General features: G+C 41.6%; 1 protein-coding gene across 5 annotated transcripts in view; it reads left to right on the top strand.

Annotated features, from left to right (window-relative positions):
• The window catches only part of LINGO1 (leucine rich repeat and Ig domain containing 1), a 1,111,620-nt gene that overhangs the window by 348,546 nt on the left and 737,128 nt on the right, over positions 1–25,946 (top strand). For all 5 annotated transcript variants that reach the window (XR_003852431.1, XR_003852432.1, XM_029575323.1 and 2 more), the window contains one exon: positions 5,368–5,411. The gene's annotated coding sequence lies outside the window, so the exon portion shown is untranslated. The remainder of the gene's footprint in view (positions 1–5,367; positions 5,412–25,946) is intronic.

The raw sequence follows: 25,946 nt of genomic DNA, 5'->3' as shown, positions 1-25,946 counted from the left end.
CCTTCAGAGATCCCCCTGTGCTTCTGCTATACTTTCTTGAATTCAGATATTGTCCTTGTCTCTACCATCGCTACTGGGAGGTTGTTCCATGCGTGCACCACCCTCTCTGCAAAGAAATATTGTCTTAGATTACTCACGAGTCTTCCCCCTTTCACCCTCATCTCATAACCCTTGTTGAAGAGCCCCTTTTCCTTTGAAAGAGGGCCCGCCTTCTTTGCATGGAAACCTTGGAGATATTTAAATGCCTCTATGGTATCTCTCCTATCCCCGCCTTTCCTCAACGGTATACACGTTTAGATCTTTGTCCATCTCCATTATATTGAAGTCTATTAACCTTTTTAGTAGCCACCCTCTGGATCACCTCCATTCAGTTTATAACACTTAAAAGTTGTGGGCTCCAGAATTATGCACGCTATTCCAATTGGGGTCTCGTCAAGGACCTACTCAGTTGCAATATCACCTCCTTTTTTCTGCTGACTATTCCTCTCCCTATGCACTTAAGCATCCTTCTTGTTTTTCTCATCTCCTTATTATCTATCTGGCCACCTTAAGGTCATTAGAGATGATCATCCCCAGATCCAGCTCTTGTTTTGTGCTTAGAATAATTCCACCCATATACTGTATCAGTCTCTTGGGATTTTGTTGCCCAGATGCATAGCCCTGACTTTTAAGCTGTAAATAAATACTGCCAGACTCTAGACCATTCCTCAAGCTTTGTTATATCCTTCCTCATTTTTTCCACATCTTCCTGGGTGTTTACCCTGTTGCAGATTTTGGCATCATCCACAAAAAGACAAAGCTTTCCCGATAGTCCTTCCACAATATTGCTTATAAAATTGTTGAAACTAATAACACCACTCTTTAAAGTGAACTTCATTTACTACTGTCCTTTGGTGCCTCCCACTCAACTAGTTTCTAACCCATTCAGTCACTTTAGGGCCATATGAAGAACACTTTTTTTTTTTTTTTTTTAAATAACCTATGAGGAACCAAGTTAGAGGCTCTACTAAAATCCAAGTGCACTACATCAAGCATTCTCCCTTGATCCAACTCTCTGGTCACCCAATCAAAGAAATTGATTAGATTACCTCTGGTTAATCCGTGCTGCCTCAGATGTTGTAATCTATTGTATTCCAGAAACTGCACTACTCTCTGTTTTAGCAGCGATTCCATTAATTTACTCACCACAGAGGTCAGGCTGACCGGGCTGTAGTTCTTAGTTTTCTCCTTACTTCCACTTTTGTGAAGAGAACCACATCCGCCTGATTTCAATTCTCTGAAACTACTCTCAACTTCAGCATTTCCTCTATGCTCATCTTGTGCATCTAATTAGCTGCGCAGCATCCCTTTTACTTATTCCCTTCCCCCGCTGTAACAGTTCCAGCAAGTTTAAAGCAGTTCTGTATCGCTGCATAGTCTTTCCTCTAATACCAATAGTTACTTTCAACTCTGTCAGTCCAGCTTCCAGAATGCTGTGAGGGCAGGTGATTAATAAAAAAGAAAAATGTACTTTGAAATGTTTGTATGCCAATGCCAGAAGTGTTAGAAGTAAGCTGGGAGAGTTACAGTATATAGCAGTGAATGAATAGATAGCCATAATTGGCATCTCATAGACCTGGGGGAAGGAGGATAACCAATGGGACAGTGCTATACCAGGGTACAAATTATATCGTAATGATAGGGAGGAGCAACTTGGTAGAGGGGGGTGGCGCTTTATGTCCAAGAGGACATAGAGTCCAATAGGATAAAGATCATACAAGGGACTAAATGCACAGTAGAATCTTTATGGGTAGAAATTCCATGTGTGTTGGGTAAGAGTATAGTGATAGCCGTATACTACAGTCTATCTGGCCAAAATGATCAGACGAATGATGAAATGCTAAAAGAAATTAGGGAAGCCAACCAAATTGATAGTGCAGTAATAAAACATTGACTGGGTAATGCTAGAGAGGTAAAGTTTCTGGATGGAATAACTGACTGCTTCATAGAGCAATTGGTTAAAAAACCAATGACAGAGAGAGCTATTTTAGATTTAATTCTTAGTGGAACACAGGATTTGGTGAGAGAATTAATGATAGTGGGGCCATTTGACAATAGTGTTCATAACATGGACAAACTTGAATTAATGATTGGAAGTGGGACATCATGTAAAAAAAATTAAAGGCAATATTATTTTTAAAAGCATTTTCAAATTGTTAGATTATTTTATAAATTAATATTATTGTTGTATGATACTTTGTCTTTCATGATTATGCTTTATGTAGTATACCAAACAGTAACTCCGACAATCACGCTTGTCAACCTTGCCCTCATAGAAGGATACATGCCCTAAGTCTAAAACAGGCAATTTTGAAGAATTAAGCAGGAAGTTCAGAAGACTGTGATAACTACCAACCAATCTCTAACCAAACCTTCCTTGGAAAATTCTCGAAAAAGCTGTTCTTTCCCAATTAGAGTTGCATCACGAAGACAAAAAGACCCTATATCCTAACCAATTTGGATTCCAGAAGAATCGTTTAACAGAAACTATTCTACAATCCATAATGGACCCTATAATATGAGGTTTTGACTCTAATGAATCATGCTGCCTAGTGCTGATCGATTTAATTGCAGCCTTTGACACAGTTGACCATAGTCTGCTATGCCACCAACCGAGAAACGTTGGGGTTGAACGAAATGTACTAAGTTGGTTCACATCATTCCTCGCAGATAGATCTTTCCAGGTAAAACTAGACAGTCACATATCCGACTCATTCCAATGCACTACAGGTGTTCTGCAGGGTTCAGTGCTTTCAGCAACCCTGTTTAATATTTATATGCTACCTTTGTGCAAACTACTAACAGACCTTGGATTAAACTTCTTTCTATATGCAGATGATCTCAATTCTATATCCCTCTGTCAAATTAATTTGAATAAACAGCTTCACTCATCTCTGAATATATGAACACAATAAAAGAAAAACGTGCACAACTGAAACTCTTGTTGAACCTGAAAAAACTGAAATAATGTGGTTAAGCCAAAATCCACTGAAATCTATCCCACCAGGTATTGATCTTGGAAATCAGCAATTAATCTCAGCAACTCAAGTAAGAGATCTAGGAATCCAGACTGATGAAAATTTAACTTGAAAGCCCACATTAGCAAACTGATCAAATCTGGTTTCTACAAACTGTGAATCCTGAGCCAACTGAAACCTCTACTAAGCACCGTAGATTTCAGAAAGGTATTGCAAGCTCTAATATTCTCAAACCTGGATTATTGTAATTCCCTACTTCTAGGACTTCCAGCTAGCCACTTAAAATCACTTCATCTACTGCAAAATGCTGCAGCCAGACTACTGACTGGAGCACGGAAAATCAACCACATTACTCCAACTCTAATAGCATCGCACTGGCTCTCTGTTCAATCAAGAATATTATACAAAGTCCTAACAATAATATTCGAAACATTGGTACGAGCAATGACCTGATGGGAATAACATTTGTTCCTCATATTCCCACATGAATGCTTAGATCTAAGAATAAAGGCCTTCTTGAAATCCTGACAATAAGAGATTCTCATCTAACTCAAACTAGAGACAGAGCAAGATCAATTACTGGCCCAAAGCTCTGGAACTCCATGCCAGAGAATCTTCATGCAACAATAGACATTAAGAAATTTAAGAAAGACCTGAAAACTTGACTATTCGATTGTGCCTAATGTTTGGTACATCCAATTCACCATGACTTTGATGACCGAAATGTGTCCTGAATTTTTACCCCCTTACCCTCATCCCTCCCTATAATCTGGCACACCCAACTCCCCTAGACTGTGATGACCAAATATGTCGTGAATATTACCTCATTACTCTCAATCCTCCCCTTAATCTAGCTATATCTGCTCTGTATGTGTCTGTCTTTTAAAGTAATCCCCTAGTTTTAGAGTGTTTTCCCAGTCTTAGACTGTTTTCTTGGTTTTCTTCAATATGTATGCCTTCCTCCGCAACTCATCGTCTGTGTCAAACCTGTACACCGTTGTTAACTAGTGATTCTTACATTGGATGACGGTATATAAAACAAACAGATAAATAAATAGTATATAATATGTTCTTATTTGTTGTTTGTGTTATATACTATATGATTGTGCTATATGATTATGATATAGGTGAAATATATATATTTTAATAAATACTCAACGATTAATATAGAATTCACTCTGTGGTCTGCTTTCAGTGTGAAAACAAGCAGCAGGGAGTCTAGATAGAATATTTATTAACTACTGGAAAAGAAATGTGTAGGAAAACAGCATTAGTATTGTGCTGTGCCATTCTAAAAAGCTAACCGGTGAATTTTAAAAGCCCGATGTGTGAATATTTTGGGCTCACGTTAAACTGAGGGGACTTCAAAGGCCGCTCGGATATGTACGTAAATGCCGCAATGCGCCATTCTCGGAAGTTTTCAAAAAGGAGTAGGGCGCGGGCATGGTCTGGAAGGGGCATGGTGTTTCATGGTGTGAAGCTGAGATGTGCGTGTAAATGCTTAACGCAATCCGGTGCGCACCGATGCCCCCCTGCCGCGTAACTTTACTTCTGCCCTGGATGATGTGTAAGTTATAAATTAAAGATAAATAGGCAGAATGGCAGGGTTTTAAGGGTCAGGGATAGCTGGGAGGAGTGAAGGCTATTAAACTAGGGGCGGGGGTTTGAAGGACCTGTCTCTTAACTGGGTGAACTGGGGATGAACCGGTAAAACTGGAAATGGCGTCAGCGTGCACGTCCCCGGGTGCGGGCCGAAAATGCATGCACATGTGAGCCCGCACACCAGTTTGAGAGTTGTCGCTGAAATGGGGAAGGGAAGTATGGGGGGGAAAAAAATGAGGAAAACACCTGGGGCTGTACCTGATAACTCCCTGATGCTTGCCTCTCACCTGACCGAGCCACCAAGGAATGAGATCTTTCAGACACTCAGGAAGATATAAAGATGTTGGGTGGGTGATGCCATTGAAGTTCGTGGTGGTAAATAGTACGGGGAGGAGATCTGTAAGAGCATGATGGCCCTTGAACCTATACGAGGTGAACAACTTGAATAATAGGTGCCTTTTCCTACGGAAGATATCAGTCTACCTTGCACTGAAATTTGGATAGGATGTAACATGGTTATTGGCCTTTGCAGGGAAAAAATGAAAAGAGAGAAAACTGGAGCCCTGGCTCAAAAGCTTACCAGAAAGGTTACTGAACGTAAGCCTTAACTTTCCAGGTTTCTCTCTTTTACTTCACAGGAGTACATAAATGAGACACTGGGGGGACCGTACTGCTTGGATACTTTAATAACACTGCCAAAAGGAAAGGATTTTCCTAATCATGTTTCCTTTTTGTTTTATTTTTATAGGTTTCTTTTCTTAGTCAGAGGATCCATTTAAGATTTCCTACCCTGTAAGTATCAATATATATTTGCTGTGTATTAGCACTAAGGCTGAATTTGTGATTGTTTCAGTCTTGCAAACTTATTTCTATGTTTTAAAAGGTAGTGATGGGCAATTTTCAAAGCCATTTCTGTGGGTTTTTCCAGTGAAAATGGGCTTTCTGAAAATTGCCCTCCCTCTATCAAGTTATATTTTAAAAGCATTGCTTGTGCAAAAATGGCCCCATGCATGCGTATGTGGGATGTGTGAGCCATGTGAATTTTAAGCAGCAGCAGGAAGTATGCGTGGAACCCTTGAATTTTGCAAGGCTGACCATGGCAATGTGTGCTAAATTATGAGACTCAAATCTGGAGATTTTGGGCTGGGGAGGGAGGGAGAGTGAGAGTGAGCCTCTTCTAAAGAGCCAGTCTGACACTCTCTATATATCCCATGGTAAAAGGGGGCACTTTCAACTCAGGATTCGTTTTGGGAGGGTGGTGTTACATTGGTCTGCCTAGGGCGCAAGGGTGAGTTGACCCTTTTAACACTGCCCCTACCCCCCCAAAACCCACCCCGAGTTGAAAGTGCTGCTCTTACAGTGGGATATAGACTGGCCCTTTAAAATAGTCTTTCTCTCTCTCTCTTTCGTTCTCTCTCACTCTCTCTCTCCAATCACTTGAGAGTACACAGGCATTTATGGTGCCATTCATGTGGAATTTCACCCATATTTGGGGATGCATTCCTAGGGGTGGGGATTGAAACAATATGCATATTTTTGAATGTTCAAAAATATGCATCTAACTTTACCTGGAGAAAGTACTTGCACACAAAGGAAGTGCAAAATTGTGCAGGTATTTTTTCTTAGGCAGTTTTCAAAGGGAAAGATTTCCTTATGAAAATTGGTACAAAGTCCATGGAAGCAAAATAGGGATGTGTTTTTGCTTGAAACAACATTGTCCTTGACCTTGTCTGTATCATTTCACTTCATTTTTTAACAAAATGACAAAAGCCACAAAAGTTTTTTCCCATCTTTAATGCACGCTAATGCAAAATAACGTGTGCCAAATTGAAATAACGCACAATACATTGAAATAGTGCGCACTAACTTGTTAGTGCTCTCTAATTTGCGTTATTAGTGTGCACTAATCATGACATTTAAAATTTAAAACAAACTTTATTCTAAATAAAACTAAAAAAATGCGTAACTTTTTAAAAGATGAAAATAAAATGAAATGAGCCATTTTGCCATGCACACCTCTAGTAAAAAGTACCTGCCGACTTTGCATTTCTGTGGGCAGTATGAAAATTGCACTCCAAATAACTAGGTAGCAAAGCATTGCTCATTGTGCATCAGGGAATATTTTACAAGATTTTTAACAGCCAATATTAGTTCTTGCGTTCTACAAATTTACACATTTTGGGGAAGATTTTTAATCCTATGCGTGCGGGGTACATTTGTGCGCGCTACCCGGCACGCGCAAATGTACACCCGATTTTATAATATGTGCGCGCTGCTACGCGCACATATTATAAAATCCAGGATCGGCACGCGCAAGGGGGTGCACACTTGTGCATCTTGCGTGCGCCGAGCCCTTGGAGAGCCCCGATGGCTTTCCCCATTCCCTCCAAGGCCGCTCCGAAATCGGAGCGGCCTTGGAGGGAACTTTTCTTTCGCTCCCCCCACCTTCCCCCCACCTTCCCCTATCTAACCCACCCCCCAGCCCTACCTAAATCCCCCCCACCTTATTTTATTTGTTACGCCTGCCTCTTGCAGGCGTATCTTGCATGCACCAGCCGGCTGCCGGTGTGCGAACCTCCTGCACGGCTGCTGTGCTGGAGGACTCGGGACCGCCCCCGGATCGGCGCCATGCCCACGACCCCACCCCCTTCCCGCCCCTTTTTCAAAGCCCTGTGACATACGCGCGTCCCGGGGCTTGTGCGCGCCGCCGAGCCTATGCAAAATAGGCTCGGCGTGCGCAGGGGCAGGTTTTTGGGGTTACGCGCGTAACCCTTTAAAAATCTACCCCTTTGTTTTCAAGTTGATATTTGTTGTTTTGTTGCCCTGAGAAGGCCCATGTGATGCAGCACTCTTTGGTGCCCACGTTAATCCATGCTATGTAAGACATTGGTTGCCTTATCACCGCCAATGTGCATGCTGGGAGACTGAAGAAATTCTTTAAAGAATATGTAAAAAGCCCTAAAAATCTAATTTGATATTGCACATTGAATTTCACTTGCAATATGTTGACCAAGAAATTGTGGCTGGGTTTGTGTTTTATGGCAATGCATGTGGATAAAATTAATGGGGTCAATCTAACTTTGTGTTGAGGCCAGCTTTTGGGGATCATTCTTGGCTCATCTGACTGTGCTCCCTTTGCATTTAGGTCCTGGCAGCCTCTGTAGTTAATGTCTGAGCACAGTTCTTCCCAGGTGTTCAGATGCATTTCAAGGAATGAATCTAAACACTTCCAAGCAACAATAAAGCACCAGCATTCTTAGCAGATAAAAGTGATGAATAACACAGCTTGCTGGGCACCCTTTTCAAGTACTGTGCAGTCCAATGAAAGTGCAGCTTACATTTAATATTAGCAGCATTTGAAAGGAGGTAGGCAGTTTATTCTACGAGCATCAATTCTGTGTTATTTTCTGCTGGATCGTTATCATTATCACTAAAAGCCTGAATCACTAAGCTTTTTTTCTCATAGACAAAAAATGGGAGAAAAGCCTTTGCGAATCAGGTCCCAAGTCACAATATTAGCAAATCATTTTGATTGTGTTGTTTACCAGCATTGGAATACCTGCGACAATTTTATGAGAATCGGTGCAGTAGTGGTATTCATGACTGGACTAGATGCTAGAATGACCCGTACCCCACTGCAGTGAAAATGTGTTGGTCTTCTGATTCCATGCAGCATAAATCAAGCTTTAATGAATGCCAAGAATAACAGGTTTCACTATTTCATTATCTCTCACTGGCAACTGGAGTGGATTTCATCTTGTGCTGTCATCCAAGGTGCCCTTTTAGAGGACACTTTTTTTTCAAAGGGATCTAGATACCTAGCCATAGACTTAGCCACCTAGATCCCCCAAGTCAGAAAATAGCTTCAGTACAGCAGCTAAATGTAGCTGCTGAAGAACATGGGCATTAACGGAGGGTGTGCTTGGGATGGGGAAGAGGAAATACTGTACATGCGAATGTTAATTTTCAAATATATATATGTGACGGGTCTCCAAGAAGGAGTCCATCAAGAAGACCCCTGGAGAGGGTTCTGGATGAGAGCGACTTCTTAACCTCTGCTTGTTGGACTTGTGCAATAAAAGGGGAGTGGTTATACTATAGGAGGGCAAAGGCAATCAGTCACTGTTCAGTTGCTGTTATGGAGCATGTGGTATAGTGGTTAATGGCTCATAATGGGAAGTAGCTCCTTTAAGAAGGATGCAGTAAACACATGATTCAGTTTGATTCATGTAAAAAATGTTTATTTGCATCACTGTGACTGGGATCTTCTGGATTTGTTAGCTAAACTCAGCACGATTGAAAATCTCACAGTTTTCTAAGTGGTTCCGGCTCTTTATTAAAAGACCATGGTTTGAATTTTCTCTTTGTTGCTGGACAGTACTGATTTCTTGTTCTACCTCTGACTTATTTGGACATTTACTAGAGGGTTGGTAGTTTTTTTGTGCCTGTGCCCTATTTTTGTCCCATTGCAAACTTGTCATAATGCCATCAAATCATTTCATCAGCTGCAAAGAAACTCAAGCTCTCTCACAATAAACTGTTCAGAGGGTCATTTACTCCCATTTTGTGTCTATGGGAAAAATGCTTAGTAAATGACCCCCTCAGATATATACAGATTTGGGATATACTGAAAAAATGAAAAAGACATTGAAAGAAAAGCACCTTTGAAAAAAAAAAAGAAAACCTCAACAATTTGGAAAAGATCCTATTTTGGATACTGAAAGTAAACCCAGGACTTCCTGGCTGCAGGGCACTCTTATTGCTAAATCAACAACACAGTTATTTAAGATTACAGTGTTTTGGAAAGCTGATGAAGTTGCACATCTGAAAAGGAAGAATGGTTGAACCTTATGAAAACTGTAAAAATAACAGACATCTCCATGAGACTGAGAATGACTGCTTTTAATAATTTTTGAAAGTATGTATTTAACATTGCATAGAGTAGACAGTCAAGGATGTTTCCAAGGATGCCACCTCTCTGTTTTAAATGTAAGCTGATGGAAAGAGGAGGCATCCCAACATATGAGGTGGTCATGTGTGTTTATGCTAATGTTTTTTTGTTTTTTTTTTTAACACAAATGATGCACGTGATGTGCAGGACTTCAGCATCCAAAATACTATTTACAGTGAAGTCTGTTATTTTTGCAGGATGTATCTTGGATGGGTTTATGCCGCTTTAAATTCAGATTCCACAGCACAGCGGTGCTAAGGGCACAAAAATGTACATATTCCTATGAGTAGAAAATTCTGGCTTCATGAGCTTAAAGACTGTACTCCTTTTAGAGAGCGTGATTTATAAGAAGCATAATTTTTAAAAAAGTAGTTATTGGATGGACTGGGAGCAATTTCTGCAGTATGTTTGTTTATTCATTTTCTTGATTAATCATATATTATTACATTTGTAAAACAAAGCGATGTACAATAAAAAAAAACCATAATGCTAACAGTGACAACTAAAATATAACATATTAAAACTAGAGAACTAAATAAACATACAATAGAACTGTGAAATAGAATATAGAATAAAAATTCATAATAATTGACAACTAAAATATACTGTGATAAAGAGAAAACAAAAACTAAAGAAAAACAAACTAAATAATGGCTAAAAACAAAATAAAAGTTGTAAAATCAGAAAGCATAATAAGAAAACAAAACAAGTGACTGACAGCAAAAAGGAAGAAATAAAATTACTAAATTAAGATGAATTAACTAGGACAGAGCTTTGCTAGAATTACTAAAATTAGATAAATTTACTGGGTGAAAAAAGCTTTGAGACAGAGAGATGTCTTGATGGTCTTTCTATATTTTAAATAATCTTTCTCCAAGCGGCAGCAAGTTTCAAAAACTAGGGACTAAAAAAGAAAACCAAATCTCCCTAGTCCTTTTAAATTGTATCTCCCTGGCAGAAGGTAGCACTGATAACTCTTGCTGGGATGATAGTAGAGAGCATTTTGGTAGGAAAGGGGAAATGAGCGTGGAGAGATATGAAAGTGCACCCCAACACAGAGCTTTGAAAGTCAAACAGCCGATCTTAAATTAAATACACAGGGATATAGGTAGCCAATGCAATTCGAAGAGGAGAGGGGTAACATGATCAAATTTAGATTTTTCAAAGATCAGCTTGGCTGCTATGTTTCAAACCATTTGAATGTCTCAGTTGAGTAGAAGTGAAGGCCATAGGCTAGAACATTGCAGTAGTGTAATCTAGAAAAAAGTGTCTTGAGGTTAGCTGAGTCCAAGAAAGATTGTAGTTGACGTATAAACCATAAGAAAAAATAAGAAGTTTGCATCTGGGAAGTGATATTGGTAAATTTTAATAAAGAGTTGATTTTAATGCCTACTGTGGTTATAACATCTTTTGTCTGAATGCTAACACCAACGATGGAGAGAAAAGGAAATTGACTAGCAGTATGTTGCCATAAAAATTAGACTATTTCAGATTTGCAGGATTGATTTTGAGTTTGAACAGTTTAAGCCACTTGGCGACCTTAAGTTAAACAGCTATTGAAATGTGTGAGTGAATGAGAAGATTCTGAATCACAATTTGCACTAATCTGAATATCATTGACATAGAAATCGCATGTTTATCTTGTATATAGCTTCTTTGTATATATTTACAGGGCCAGCTGTGGGGTGTGCACCCTGATTTAGAGGCAATAGTGGCAACTGCTTTGAAAGGGTGCTACCAGCACTAAAGCTGGCCCTGTATTTTGGAGTGAATTTTATTTGGCACAAGGGTAGAGATACTAAAGACATGGGGGGGGGGGGGAGGGGGGTGCTTGGCTTAAATTCTCTATAGAGAATGCCCACAATTGGGCACTATTTACCATACCAGGGAACTCTCCGGGTTTGGCCTGGAGGCTCTGGAATTCTAAAGGAATTACTGCGTCTCCGGGCCAATGCCAGAAATCTCTGGGTGTTACAGCACAAGCAATCTGCCTCGACCTGGGAAGAAAAAAGGAGCATCATTGGCCTTATGCAGCAGGAAAAGGAGGAACTCAACGGTGATTTCTACCTTCCTCTGCCCTTTTTAACTCTTTATCTTGCTTCCTCTTGACGCTACCACCCTCGTCCACCTGCTCCTGCGCAGCCTTTACACCTGTCCCATGAAGCGTTTCCAGCCAGAAGGTCCATAGGTGACTGATTAATACTGTACACGGTCTACCTGGTGGGGTAGAGGAAGTTTTAGTTTTTGCAGTCTGGTGTATACCGTGCAGCACTCTTTTGTGTTTTGCTATGCAAATTTATAATTGCAGTTTCCTAATGGAAAATCAGTTCACAGAATGATTTAAAAAGAGGTAGTGACTGAGCCCCTGCTCGCTTCACTTGGCAACCCTGCACGCACCTGGGATCTCCACGCTGGACCCTATTCGTGCCTAGGTGGAAAATGCAAGGAATGGCTGCGTGGGGCAAGGAAGGGCAGGGAGCGAGCTATTGAATTCTCGATCCTGCCTCTCCTTTTTTTTTTTTCCTCCCTGTGTATGAATGTTAAGAGGACCGCCAAAAAAAAAAGAGCGAAAGTGATAATTTGCCTGACAACTTCAAAAAGCACGTTTCATGACGCCATTTATTTATGTAAAATTTTTCCTGTGCCGCCTATAGAAGAATGTGAGATCTAAGTGGCTTACAAATAGATATTAAGAAATACAGTAAAATAAAGACAGTACAAGTTTAAAAATAAGTCATACATAACAAGGTAATGGGTAAAAGGTTGAAGTAAATTAAGAACAATCAGTACTTAGAATGGGTTTGGGTGTAAAAAGTGGAGAGAGAGTCCTGGATTTGTCGAAGTTCTGAGCTAAAGACAGAGGAACATAAGTGCTTTTTTAACGCCTTTTTGAACTCTTTTATGTTTAATATTAATCGTAGTGCATCAGGAAGGGAGTTCCATAAAAGGGGACCTGCTACTGAAAAAGCGCGTTTTCCCGTTAGATCCAGCCACGCCATTTTGCCTGCAGGAGCCTCTAAGAGACATTTATCTTGCGAGGGGAGTTGTCGAGCAGGTTGATAAAGTCTAAGAGAGGATGTGTACATTATAGAAGGTTTCTTGTGCTTGCTTGATTGGGGTAGAGGAATGGGGGTAGGTGTGCATGTGTGTACGGAGAAGAAGGGGGGGTTTAAAGAGGACAGTGAGGGGAAGTGAGTGGGTCAGAAGGCTTGCAGGGGGTGTGTGAGGGGGTGATGCATGCGGGGCTAGGTGTGGGTGTGAGGATGGGGTAGGTGTTTAGAGTGGTGGGTGGGGGGTGTATGTATGGGGTAATACAGGTAATATGTGTTGTGGGTGTAGGTTAATACGTGTTCTCCCTTGCACTTTCTATATTCTACCCCTCTCCATCCCACCCGCATGAGGATGGTGTGTGTGTGGTTTCCCTCACTATGAGGACTGCACTAAATTTCTTGGAAGGTTCAGTGCAGATTTATTAAGGAGAGGCTTGGGTTTTACTCCCCCCATGTGGGAGCTGCAGATGGTGTGTCCTAGCTGTTTATCATCCCTAAGCACCATCTATCATTGTGGCTTTTAGTTTGGATTTTGTTGAAGCAGGACCTCTCTGTCTACTGTCTAACTTATGTAATTTAAGGACTAAGAGGAATTAATGGAATGTCCCTTGAGGTCACCTGCATACTGGACTTCTTTTTTTATTTCATTTAATCTCTTTTAATCCATTTTTGGAGATTTCCCATTCCTCTCTTCCCTCTGGTGTATGGGGGGGGGGGAAGTGTGTCTGTATGATAAAACTGGTGTGAATTATCTGGGGAGCGGGTGTGTGGGTGTCAGGATGTGTGTTTGTGTGTGTGTGTATGTGCATGCAGACACGTTTTCTCCCTTGTACTCTCTATTTTGTCTTCTCTTGTTCCCCTCCTCTATGTATGTGTGGGTGGATACAGGTATGAGGGTTGATGGTGTGCTTTTATTGTGAGTATGGAATGGGGTGCATGTGTGTTTGGAAGGACACCCCCATCTCCACCTCTAAGCTCCTCCTCTTTCTCTCACTTGTGTGTATGTACAGTTGAAGTATAAGGGGTCCATCAAGGATATGAGAGAAGTTTTGGTTGAGTGATTTTTTCCTGAACCCGAATTGGTTTGGATGTAGAATGTCATGGTTGTCTAGATAGTCTTCAAATTGAGAGAGAACAGCTTTTTCAAGGACTTTTGAGAGGAAGGCCAGGTTGGATATTGGATGGTAATTCTCCCAATCATTAGAACTGCTGGTTTTATTTTTTAGAATAGGTTTTATTACTGCTTATTTTGCCCCATATGGGACTACTCCTTCCGAGAGTGATTGATTAATTATGGATGTGATTGTTGGAGTGATAATGTCGTGTATTCGTTTTAAGGAGCTAGCTGGAATTGGGTCATGTGGGTGACTTGCAGGTTTTATTTTAGAAATGATTTGACTGATCTGAAGTTTGGAACTCTGTTGAATGTGGACCATTTAGCTAGTTCATGTTTTTCTTCTAGATCTATCTTTGATGAGCTGGCAGGGAATTGTATTTTTAGCATATTTATTTTTTGTAACCAATGATTGGCATATTCATTGCAGGCATTCTTTGAGAAGCAGTTGTTCGAGATTGAGGAGGACGGGTCCTTGGTTAGGTGTTTAATGACATCAAATAGGAGTTTGGAGTTAAAAATTACCTTATGAATCTGTTTTGCATAGTATTCTTTATTTTGTTTTGTTGGTTAACATCGGCTATTGAGATAGTGATCTGTATTTTCCAAGTGATTCTGAGGACAAGTATTTCTGCCATATTTTCTCAGAGATTTAGAACATCTTAATTCTTCAATGTACCATGGTTATTTTGTTTAGAGGTACTTTGTTCATACTGGATTGTTTTTATCTGGACTGGGCTTAGATGATCGGCTATTTCTTTGCCAATATTTTCCCAGGTATCATATGCTGTGGTGACGTTAACATGGTTGAAATCGATTAGTTTATTTTTTATTGATTCAGCGAGTGTATCTGTCTCTATCGTTTTTTTGAAGGTAAATATCTGGTTATTATTGGTGTTTTGAAGTGTTGGGTTGAGGAAGGATAAGTCTGCTTTAATTAATTGGTGATAAGACTAAGGCAGTATAGTATGAGAGGTATTTATCCTACAATTATTGTGATTGGCAAATATGAGATCAAGAATGTGTCCTGCTTTATGTGTGGATTTGGTTACGAATTGTGACCATTCCATTGCTTCCATTGTTTCTGGTAGCCCTGCAATCAGTTCTTTTCCTGAAGAACTAATTATCACGAGAAGAGACAGACGTCTGTGCTCTGAAGAAATAGAGAGACAAACAGCTGTTCTTGCTTCATAGTCGAGCTACATGTAAAATCCCAACAAGGGACAGAGGAGCCAGGAGCTGAGAGACTGAGAGACTTCCTTTCTAGAAATATCCAGGCCCAGGAGCACACATTGCTGGATCATCCTCCTAAAAAACTGAGTTAAGTAATCTAAACTCTGCACAGAGAGTATCTTAGCAGAGGAGGGACAATGTTTATTTCCTTGCCTTCTGTCACAAGTTCAGAATCTCATCTTAATTGCTTCAGCCTCATAAATCCTTGCCACAGCTACACAAGATAGGGCAGGGAAAGAGAAGCTGATGCACTATGTTTTTTTCTGTAAGAGACTGAAACCAGGCCTGCTTTCTGTTTAGTGCCAAGAAAACCATTTGGGGATGCTCCCCAGGAGAGAGAGACTTTCCACTCACTGCAGTGCTCATCTATTTGGTTTGTCATCTAGCCAGCTCCACCATCAAGAGGGATTTCTTTATTTTCTTGAATCTTTGTTTATTTCCCACACAATTTTGTGTTTGGGACAGGGTTCATGCACCCTTTACAAACTGGTGACCTTGGGGTGGATCTGTTCCCTCCTCCCCTTTTTGAAAGCTGTATATTTCACTGCTTCCCACCCTCTCTCTCTCCCCCCCCCCCCCCCCCCCCCCCACACACACACCTTTCTCTGGAAGCATTCCTTATTTATTTTGTAACTATCCATATGAGTATGTTGCTTGCCCTGGCTAATGGGATATACCCATCCCTTGATTTCAAATAAGAAAACTGAAAGTTTGTTATCCTTCACTACTGTACTTTTCCCATTTAATGTTCTGGTTGGATTTACTGTCTACTTACGTAAAACTAGTAGAAAGGTTAATTACTGTTTCTTTCTAGTGTGATGATTATATCTGGTCTGCGGTAGGACTCTGTCTCATCCCCAGGCTACGCACCTGAAGATAAATCATATTAGTAAATATAATTTCTCATGTGGTCCTCCCCATCCTAAGCACAAGGGTAATTCACAGTCTGGACTGGGAGAGGAGGGAGGCACATATAGAAAGAGATATATTTTTTTTTATAAAGTTAGTGCTTTGTTATGCCAGCAACACGGCTGAGATTCACTGCTGTTTAGGGGAGCAGGGTTCCTATACAGTACAGTAAATTTTTAATTCACAGCCAGTGCCCCAATCCCCATAAGCTTTCTCTGCTCGCCTCTCTCGCATTCTCTCCCCCTCCCTTTCGTGCTCCTCTCTACAGTTATTAATCAGCTAAACTGTTTCTCAGTCCAACCTTGAAAGTAAGAATAAAATGGTTCAAACTCGTATGCGGTGTGCACTGTAATTGGAACGAACCTTGAGGTGAAGCAGCTAACGGGGCTTAGATGAGATTAACCTCACAGAGCCAAGGAGGGAGCGGAATTTCATGACAATGCTAAGTGGTTTTATAAAACAAAGTCAGAAGTATTTCTGCCATTACCAAAATGAGGTCCCATTAAAATTAAAACATGAATATTAAAGGTGGTTTTTATTTAAATTTGATGTGCTTTCCATGACCGAGCTAACTGAGTGGCATCTTCTTGTTACCCCTACAAGATAGAAAAAGTTGGCATGTTCCAGCACCTTTGCTTTTCCCTGTGGCCTGCTATTAGCATTGAATTATCTTTCCTAAGAAGGAAAAAAAAATATTTATAAAGTGACACAAAACTGCCAGATTACTGACTGAGACATTGGATCTGATGGGGAGGGAACCAGGCAGTGTGAACGATTGAGAAGAGAAAGGAGACAGACCTGTGGGAGAAATTTTTTTTTTTTAATTTAAGCAGATACATATAGACATCAATTCCTGTCTGGCTCTCAGAAGGAACATTCTCTCTGTTATGCTGTCGCTGCCTGCTTCGTTGCTGCCTTTGGTGTGGAGATGTTGCCCCGAAGGGTTTCGGCTGGCAATGTTTAAAGGACATGGAGGCTGGTTGCCAGAGAACCCCATGGAGTGAGAACATCACAAATCTTTAAACTGCTTCCTTCAAGACTGTAACCGAAAAAAAGAAATTGCTTTATCATATTTCAAATAGAGAATCTGTAGATAAAGCCTGCTGTTGCTCCTCCTTTTCTTTGATATGTGCACTCTATTTGCTCATACCTTAAACATAAGCCATGAGACACGCATTTTGATAGCCATTCAGCAGCTTTTGAGAAATGAATTTGCTGGTCTTGGTCCAGTTTCCTGGTAACAAGGGGTTCAGAGCATTAATATTAGCAACACAATTGGTACTAACAGGTACCTTAGATGCCACTCTGCATTTTCCATTGAGCGTGGAAACTGAATTACCTTCTTGCCCTTGGAGGTGTCTCCTCTGGAGCAGTACTGAGAAGCATTAGCAGTGCCCTGTAAAAAGTGTTTATGGTGTCAAGAGGAACAATCCCATTTGGCCTAGATATGACCCATTCCATGGTTCTGAACACTTGAGCAATTGAATGATGTTCCTCATCAAGCTTTACTCACAAGTAAAAATGGGAATAGAAAATAGAATAGCTTTCTGTTTACTCCAATATATATATACTATAACCATAAGCCAAGAAGCACAGCACTCAGGAAGTTAGAAGGAAAATCAAATACGAGTGTAGGGATCCTGTTTGTCCCCTACTAGAGTTAGTTAGCACTTTATCATTTGTTATGGGAAGAGACAGTTTAGAGATACAGTGTTTGCAGCTTTCCCTATGTGGAATGCTTGCAATGGAACTGTCCTGTTTATACTGAGAGATCACCATTTTAACGTTGTGGATTCCTTCTGCTTTTGAGGAGACAGCATGTCTGGTGTTGAACTTTGACTTAACTGAAACCTCCATGGAGTTTTAAATTTTGAATGAGAGTTTCTTTCCACCCTCTCATTTCATTTATTTAAGTCTGAAGTGCCAAATTCTTTTGGACTCGGTTATGCTTACTTAATTTTGCTCTTCAATCAAACGGGAAAGGTTCCCTTCCAGCAAGAAGAAACTGAGATCACCAAGATCCAAGGAAAAGATGACTTCCAGCCATCTGTGAGAGGAAGGAGGAGAACGAGAGAAGAGAAGGATCCATCAATGGTCCATGAATATCTTCTGAAGATTGGGAGATGAGGAGAGAAAGGTATCACCCTTGATATTACAAGAGGAAGTAGGAGATAAGACTAAACATTTTAAAGTACCCCTTTGATACTTCAAATTAACATGGAAGGGAAGCACTAAAAGCTTTGCCCAGAATCCAATGGGATGGAAGATATCAAGTAATTAAAAGAACTGATTTAATTTGACATAACATCTAAATTTAAAAGAGACTATAAGAAGTAAAAACTTACAAAAAGTCCTTGTAGCTACTTGAAAATGAATTATATAGTGTAAAGACTTTAAATCATCATTTGCACCTTATCAGTAAAAAGAGAAAAGTTGGAAACCACTTAATACTTTCTCATTGTCACTATTTCAACTTCTTTCAGAGAATTCAAAAGAAGAGTTTACAATACAATAATTCCTGTTAATCCTTTAACTCTTCTTTTGAATTCTCTGAAAGAAGTTGAAATAGTGACAATGATTCTGGCTTTAGCATGAAGAAGGATAGCACTGCACTGGAAAAATCTCTGGGCACGATCTAAGGAAGACTGGATAGCAGACATTTTATTTACAATCCTCAAAAAGAAAGCAGTTTATATGCATAGAAGTTGATTCTAGCGTGAACCTCAGGGGCGTCCCCCTGAGATGACGTCATCCGCTTCTGATATTTAAAGGTCTCTGATATTGCTAACAAACCGAGTTAGCAAAGGTTAGGACAAGGTTTACTCAGGTTACCCTGCCTAAGCTACTCTGCCTCCTCGGACTTACCAGAGGTACCCGCTCCTCGGGGGCCTCGCTCTCTCTTTGCTTTTCAGATTACAGACAGGAATCGGTACTCGCTCCTCGAGGGCCCTCGTTCCTGACTATCTGCTGATTTTCTTCTGCCTGGAAGCCATCACTGTCTACAACATCACTATCTACAACATTGTGAGTTACCATCTCTCTCTCAGAGCTTTCCCTGGAACCAGGCACTCGCTCCTCAAGGGCCTATCCTTTCCAGCTCCTGAGTTCCCTGAGACCAATATGTGAATGTTGCCATCTAAGTTCTGTTCATGAACTCTGCATACCCTGCCTACTCACTGTCTACAGTTTCTCAACAGCTCAGCCATCCAGGGATCGCTGTTCCAGTATCTGAGGGACTTCAGCTCTGCTGGGCACTTCAGCTCACTACTGCCACCTCTGGTGGTTTCAAGACCTGTTTAATAAAAGAACTAGTGTGTGTCTGTCTCCATACTCTAAGCCTAGCTGGTGGTCCTTCTCAGGATCTTCCCCCGGGGGCGTGGTCATCTGCCACCGGCCCAAGGATCCACCAACTACTATCTCCGCCTACGGAATACATCAGATTGCTACTCCTATCTGATTGCTCCTCCCATCAGCATAGCAAATTATGACAGGCTGAAGGAACATGTAGAATGGATTTTACCTTCATTTCCCTTTTACTACATGCTTCCGGACAGAGGTTCCCCCATCACTTCTGGTACACTAATGCCATGGAAAACATTTATTGCTGTTGCGCTCAGTGATCTGTGGTTCCATCCCTGCAGACTGCCGCTCTTACCTGTCCCCCAGGAGGCCTGGAGACTCCAGACACCGGCCTTCTTCCTTGAACGCAGCGGCAGGCCCTGCCACAGCCTGCAGCATGTCACTCGGCAAGATGCCGCAGTCAGTGGTCCTACTCCCCTTAGGGAGCGCGCCGATCGACTTCAATTTAAAGGGCTAGCTGCGGGAACCTAGCAGAGGCACCTGCTGATGACATCACAATTTCTATTTGGATATAAGGCCTTCCCAGATGCCCCTCCAATGCCTTGGCAATAGGTCATCGTGCTTGAGAAGTGCTTGCATTCCTGTTCCTTCTGTGTGTCTCATTTCTGTTTGGCAATCTGGTTCATCTTGAGTTCTTGTCTTCATGGTAAGTCTTCCCTTAACTGTCTTCAGTATCTCCCACTTCTGTGGTCCTTCATCCTCCTCGTAGTTATCAGTCCCCTCGGATTGGACTGGCTTTGACCCGGACCGGCTCAGACTTGGATTGGATTTCTGGCTTGACTCTCGAACTGACACTGCTGGTCCTCCATCTGCCACTGACCACTGCCTTCTCATCATCTCTGATTGAACTCTGCCTGCCTTGACCACTGCCCAGACCACAACTCTCTCCGAATTCTGTCTGCCTCTGAACACAGCCTGAACTTGACTGTGTCTAACTGCTGCCTGCCCTGATCACTGCTTGCCCTGACTTCACTTCTTTCTCCGTGCTGGCCTGCAGTGTCTTCATCACGACAGATCATCACCTTCACAGAGGTCTGCACCTAAAACCAGCCTGCCCCAGAACCTGAGGGCTCAACCTAAGAGAACAGTAGGGCCTCTGTTCCTGCCAGCTCCACTTCCTGATGGTGGGGACCTGCCAACTCTGCCTCAGCCCAAGGGTCCACATCCGCAACAATTGCATGGTTTGAGTTTAATTTAAAAACTCTAGTCATCTGTGAAATCAAACTTTAACCTCCCCAAACTCATATATTAAAAAAGAGAATAGAATTATTCTGATAGCTTGCATCCCTTTCTTATTTTTAAATGATGGAACTTTTAGTTAATAATCACTGTTCTTAAGGAACTAATAGAAGAAGGGTTGAAATCCCTCAGGTTCTTCAAAGAATATTTTTGGAGAAACCTAAATACACCCAGAGGTAATTATATAATTATTTAATGTTATACCCATAATGCAGTGTTGGCTGTGAATAACTATGGATGTGTGGAAGCCATATGAGAAGAACGAGAGAAAAGGAGAAGTTGAAAGAAGAAGGGAAGGAACAAGGAATTAGGGGAAAAGAAGGCAGGACAGCCGAATGAATGACTGTGGTGAAAAGAGGAAGGAAGTGAAATATGATAAAGAAAATATGTGGAAAGACTATAGATGAAACCTGCAGTATGGGGAGAGAAGAGAATGAATAAAACAAATGAAAGGAGGAGAACACACCGAAGAAACAGAGATAAAAAGGTCATGAAGAGGTAAGGGAAACAGAGAAAAAGCAAAGGAAGACGTGGGAGAGGGAACAGAGTCAGGATCAAAGCAAAGGCCGACAGAATGAAAGAAGAGGGAATGCTGGGAATGAGGAAGACGTTACGGCCTTACTGTGTAATAAGCAGTTGGGAATGGTGTCACCTCCAGTCCTCTGAGTCGGCTCTTTCAGGTGGTTTTCATAGTCCCACCCTGTGCGCCGAGTGTCCGGATGAATCTCCCCGTTATTCCCCTTCACGCCATTTCACCCTGCTGTGCTTGGATAAGGCATGGGAACCTGCAGATGGTAGAGAAGACATTAACAGAGTCTGCTTTCTCTGGGAATCCCTGCTTTTTTTTTTTTTTTCCCTTTGCTCTCTTGCACGCGCTCTTTCTTTCTGGTCTTTTAATTTTTCCGCAGGCTAGAATGCGGGCACGTGACTGTGATAAATTAGCTTAATATGCTGTGAAAATTAATCACATTGTCAGACTGGCAGAGGGAGAAGGCAGCTGCAGAGAGTGGCTGTATTTGTGGGTAATTTATCAAATCCACAACCCCCCCATTTCCTTTGGACCCTTAACTGCTGTGAAAAGGTTTAATGCTGATGATGAGGTAGGCTGCATGGCAGGCTCTAGAAAGGGTACCTGGCATCCAGCACCTTCCTCAATCCTCCCCCACCTAATCCTATGTGCCTAGGAATTGGAAAATATACAAAGATTTTCACTTCAGTGGTGTGCAACGAGCATCTTCTTTTCGAACGTCAGACTTTGATTAATCACAATGAAAGACCCAGTACAGGGAGAAGTGGAAAGAATCCTATCCAGTGCTTTCTTGAATCAAACAACTAAGGATCATTTTCCTCTCACTTCCTTTTCCCCCTCAACCTTTCTCCCCTCCTCTGTTAATGTGATCCTCCATCTCTCGCTTCAGCTTTCTTTTCTCTTGTCCTTTCTCCTCTCCTGTTTCCCGTGCTCCGCTCTCTCCTCTAGCTCATCTCAATAAGGAACCTATGGAAATCCCATGCGACTGCACCTTTGCAGCACGTGCTATGGCTATTGCCCCAGTTATTTACTTATCTTCGCTAAAGATGTTATTTTGTTGATGCAGGTTTAGATGTATAAATGGGGAAAGCAATTTATCAAAAGATTTAATCTGGGTATCTAAGCAGTTGCCTGAGTAAATTCCGAGGCTGCTGTCTGCCATCTCCCTCTGCAGACAAATGTACCTGTGCTGCAAAGGGGGTGGGGCTGACGAGGAACAGGTGGGAATTTCATTTTAAAATCCCTTTTGCTTGTTTTATGGCATGGAACCAAGTCAGCATGGATTTACCCAAGGGAAGTCTTGCCTAAAAAATCTGCTTCATTTTTTTGAAGGGGTTAATAAATATGTGGATAAAGGTGTAGTGTATTTGGATTTTCAGAAGGCCTTTGACAAAGTTCCTCAGGAGAGGCTTCTAAGAAAAGTAAAAAATCATGGGATAGAAGGCGATGTCCTTTCGTGGATTACAAACCGGTTAAAAGATGGACAGTGGAGGGGGGTGGGCAGTGGAGTGCCTCAGGGATCTGTACTGGAACCCGTACTTTTCAATATATTTATAAATGATCTGGAAAGAAATAAGACAAGTGAGGTTATCAAATTTACAGATGATAGAGTATGATTCAGAGTAGCTAAATCACAAGCAGACTGTGATACATTGCAAGAGGACCTTGCAAGCCTGGAAGATTGGGCATCCAAATTGCAGATGAAATTTAATGTGGACAAGTGCAAAGTGATGCATATAGGGAAAAATAACCCTTGCTGTAGTTACACGATGTTAGGTTCCATATTAGGAGCTACCACCCAGGAAAAAGATCTAGGGATCATAGTGGATAATACTTTGAAATTGTCGGCTCAGTGTGCTGCATCAGTCAGAAAAACAAACAGAATGTTGGGAATTATTAGGAAGGGAATGGTGAATAAAACAGAAAATGTCATAATGAGACCGCACCTTGAATACTGTGTACAATTCTGGTCGCCGCATCTCAGAAAAGATATAGTTGTGATGGAGAAGATACAGAGAAGGGCAACCAAAATGATAAAAGGGAATTGCACAGCTCCCCTGTGAGGGAAGACTAAAGAGGTTAGGGCTGTTCAGCTTGGAGAAGAGACGGCTGAGGGGGGATATGATAGAGGTGTTTAAGATCATGAGAGGTCTTGAATGAGTAGATGGGACTCGGTTATTTACACTTTCAGATAATAGAAGGGGGCAGATAATAATAGGGGGGCATTCCATGAAGTTAGCAAGTAGCACATTTAAAACTAATTGGAGAAAATTCTTTTTCACTCAACGCACAATAAAGCTCTGGAATTTGTTGCCAGAGGATGTGGTTAGTGCAGTTAGTGTAGCTGGGATTAAAAAAGGTTTGGATAAGTTCTTGGAGGAGAAGTCCATTACCTGCTATTAATCAAGTTGACTTAGAGAATAGCCACTGCTATTACTGGCATCAGTAGCATGGGATCTACTGAGTGTATGGGTACTTGCCAGGTACTTGTAGCCTGGATTGACCTCTGTTGGAAACAGGATGCTGGGCTTGATGGACCCTTGGTCTGCCCCAATATGGCAATTTCTTATATTCTTAAGTTCACTGGCGAAGTCCCGAGGTAGTAAAGTGCATATGGCACCTGTTGCGATCGTCGCTGCCCGATGTCTCCACTACGCCCACCTTACCTCTTTGGCGACTCCCTCTTTGCCTGTTGGAAGTTTGGCTGCCGCGGCGTCATCTTGCCGTTCCCCTCCAGCGTCCCCGGACTGGCTAGACACTGCACTCCGCCATGTTTCCCAGCAGCCTAAGGGCGTGCGTGCGGCGCGGCCCCGACTCAAGTACCAGCAGTGGCGCGAAACTCAGGGGCGTCCCCCTGAGGTGATGTCATCCTCACCGGATATTTAAGGTCTCTGTATTCGCTAACTAATCGAGTTAGCAAAGGCTTTCCTCCAGGTATCGGCGGATGGGATTCGCTCTCCGCATAACTTGCTACTCTGCCTCCTCGGACTTACCAGGGCTACCCGCTCCTCGGGGGCCTCACTTTCTTTGCTTTTCAGATCACAGTCTGGAACCGGTACTCGCTCCTCGAGGGCCCACGTTCCCTGGAACCAGGTACTCGCTCCTCGAGGGTCTACTTCATTCCAGCTCCTGGGCTGCTTCTATTCTGTGAGTGTTACCATCAAGGTTCTGTTCCTGAACTCTGCATACCCTGCCTACTCACTATATTCAGTTTTCTCTGCAGCTCAGTTATCCAGGATCGCTGTTCCAGTATCTGAGGGACTACAGCCCAGCCGGGCACTTCAGCTCACTACTGCCACCTCTGGTGGTTCAATATACTGTTTGATAAAAGAACTAGTGTGTGTCTTTCTCCATACTCTGAGCCTGACCGGTGGTCCCTCTTGGGATCTTCCCCCGGGGACGTGGTCATCTGCCACCAGCCCAAGGATCCACCCACAACTGCCATGAACACCAACAGCACCACCTGCTTTGGAACTTTCAAAGGGAAATTCCCCATGGAGTTTCCCTTTGAAAGTTTGCTTGTAAAGCCAAAGGTATAAAGTACCTGCAAGCCTCACGTAAAATGTAAAAAGTATGCCTTTAGAATTTATTAAAAATAAACAAGCAAGGAGATGAGGTAATGGCCCGTTGCTTGTGCATTCGTTTTGCTCTGTTCTAAAACCAGAGCCCATGGTGTTGCCAGAGTAAGGTCATGTAACTCTGAGATTTCTGCTAGAGTTGCCAACTGGCTCCAGTTTTCAGCATGGGTTGATCCTGTCCTGGTTTTATGCTATTGCATGCTGGGACTTGCAGTCCAAATTTCCCTATTGATGTCTCTAAAAAATTTTTTTAAAATTAATTAAAGCAGAAATACAAGTCGGTGCATACAATGGGGTAAAACTAGGAGTGGATAAGCCAGACCTGAAAAGTTGACAAGAATTGGCAATTCTAATTTCTGCAAACAAAGGGCAACATTATTTCCAATCACCACACTAATCAAGTGCTCTAAGATGAATCTGCTGCCTTGTGCCCATAATAGACGATCGACCTACTCGTAAGCAGGCGCATATGTCAAATCATTTACCACTCAAAAATAAAATAAAATAATGTAGAAAATTGTATATTTTTTATTTTCTTTTCGACTAGGGAAGATATGCATTTATCACCCAAGTGAATATTCCTATTGTGCTTGTGTGTAAAATTGAGGAACATTTACTTTGGAGATAAGATGCAATGGTAAGAGAGCGTCCCTCTGCAGAGGAATGCATTTGGTATGATGGGGTGGATAGTTTAGCTTTATTAGTAAATTTATGGTACTCTTTGCAGTTTCACCAATTTATAAATGTTTGAAATGCACAATGAAATTAAAACTCCCTATTCCATTTCCCACCTGTTATGTTTAGTTTGAGATCTCATTGACTTCTAATTTATAATGTATTGTAAACAGAAAAGCTTAACTAATCAGAAGTCTGAGATTGGGTGCAGTTAATGACCTCTAACTTTTTGCTAAAATTCCTTAAAGTTAACAGATTAGCCTTATACTGGTCATGCTGATATTTGGCATACATTAAATAATTACTGTCCCATTTCTATTACTGAAATTAATGGAGAAACATTTGTTCCCTAAGGAGCATCCCAACTAACGAAATGTCCCCTATAAATATCCAAGTAAGCAACATCTTCTGCATTAATAAATACTCAGTCATTCCCAAGTTCATCTGAAATCATCATCTTATGATCCAGAAATATCTTAGCATCACCTCCATGTTCATGACATATTTTTTCTCTTCTATATTAGAGCTAGGTGCATTAGACTACCAAAGGGTTATGGAAATATTTGAATCCAACTGTGAAGAGTTCAGAGGAGCAAACAATATACACCACTTACTGTGAGAGAAACTGAATTGATGCTGCTTTCTGGAGTGCTTCAGCAGCGAGGGTTATGGTTGGGCAAGTGCAGCAG

This window comes from Rhinatrema bivittatum, chromosome 13 (genome assembly GCF_901001135.1).
Source record: "Rhinatrema bivittatum chromosome 13, aRhiBiv1.1, whole genome shotgun sequence".
Classification (NCBI taxonomy): domain Eukaryota; kingdom Metazoa; phylum Chordata; class Amphibia; order Gymnophiona; family Rhinatrematidae; genus Rhinatrema; species Rhinatrema bivittatum.
Note: the sequence above shows the minus strand (reverse complement) of the source record. Positions and strands in the feature narration are given on the sequence as shown.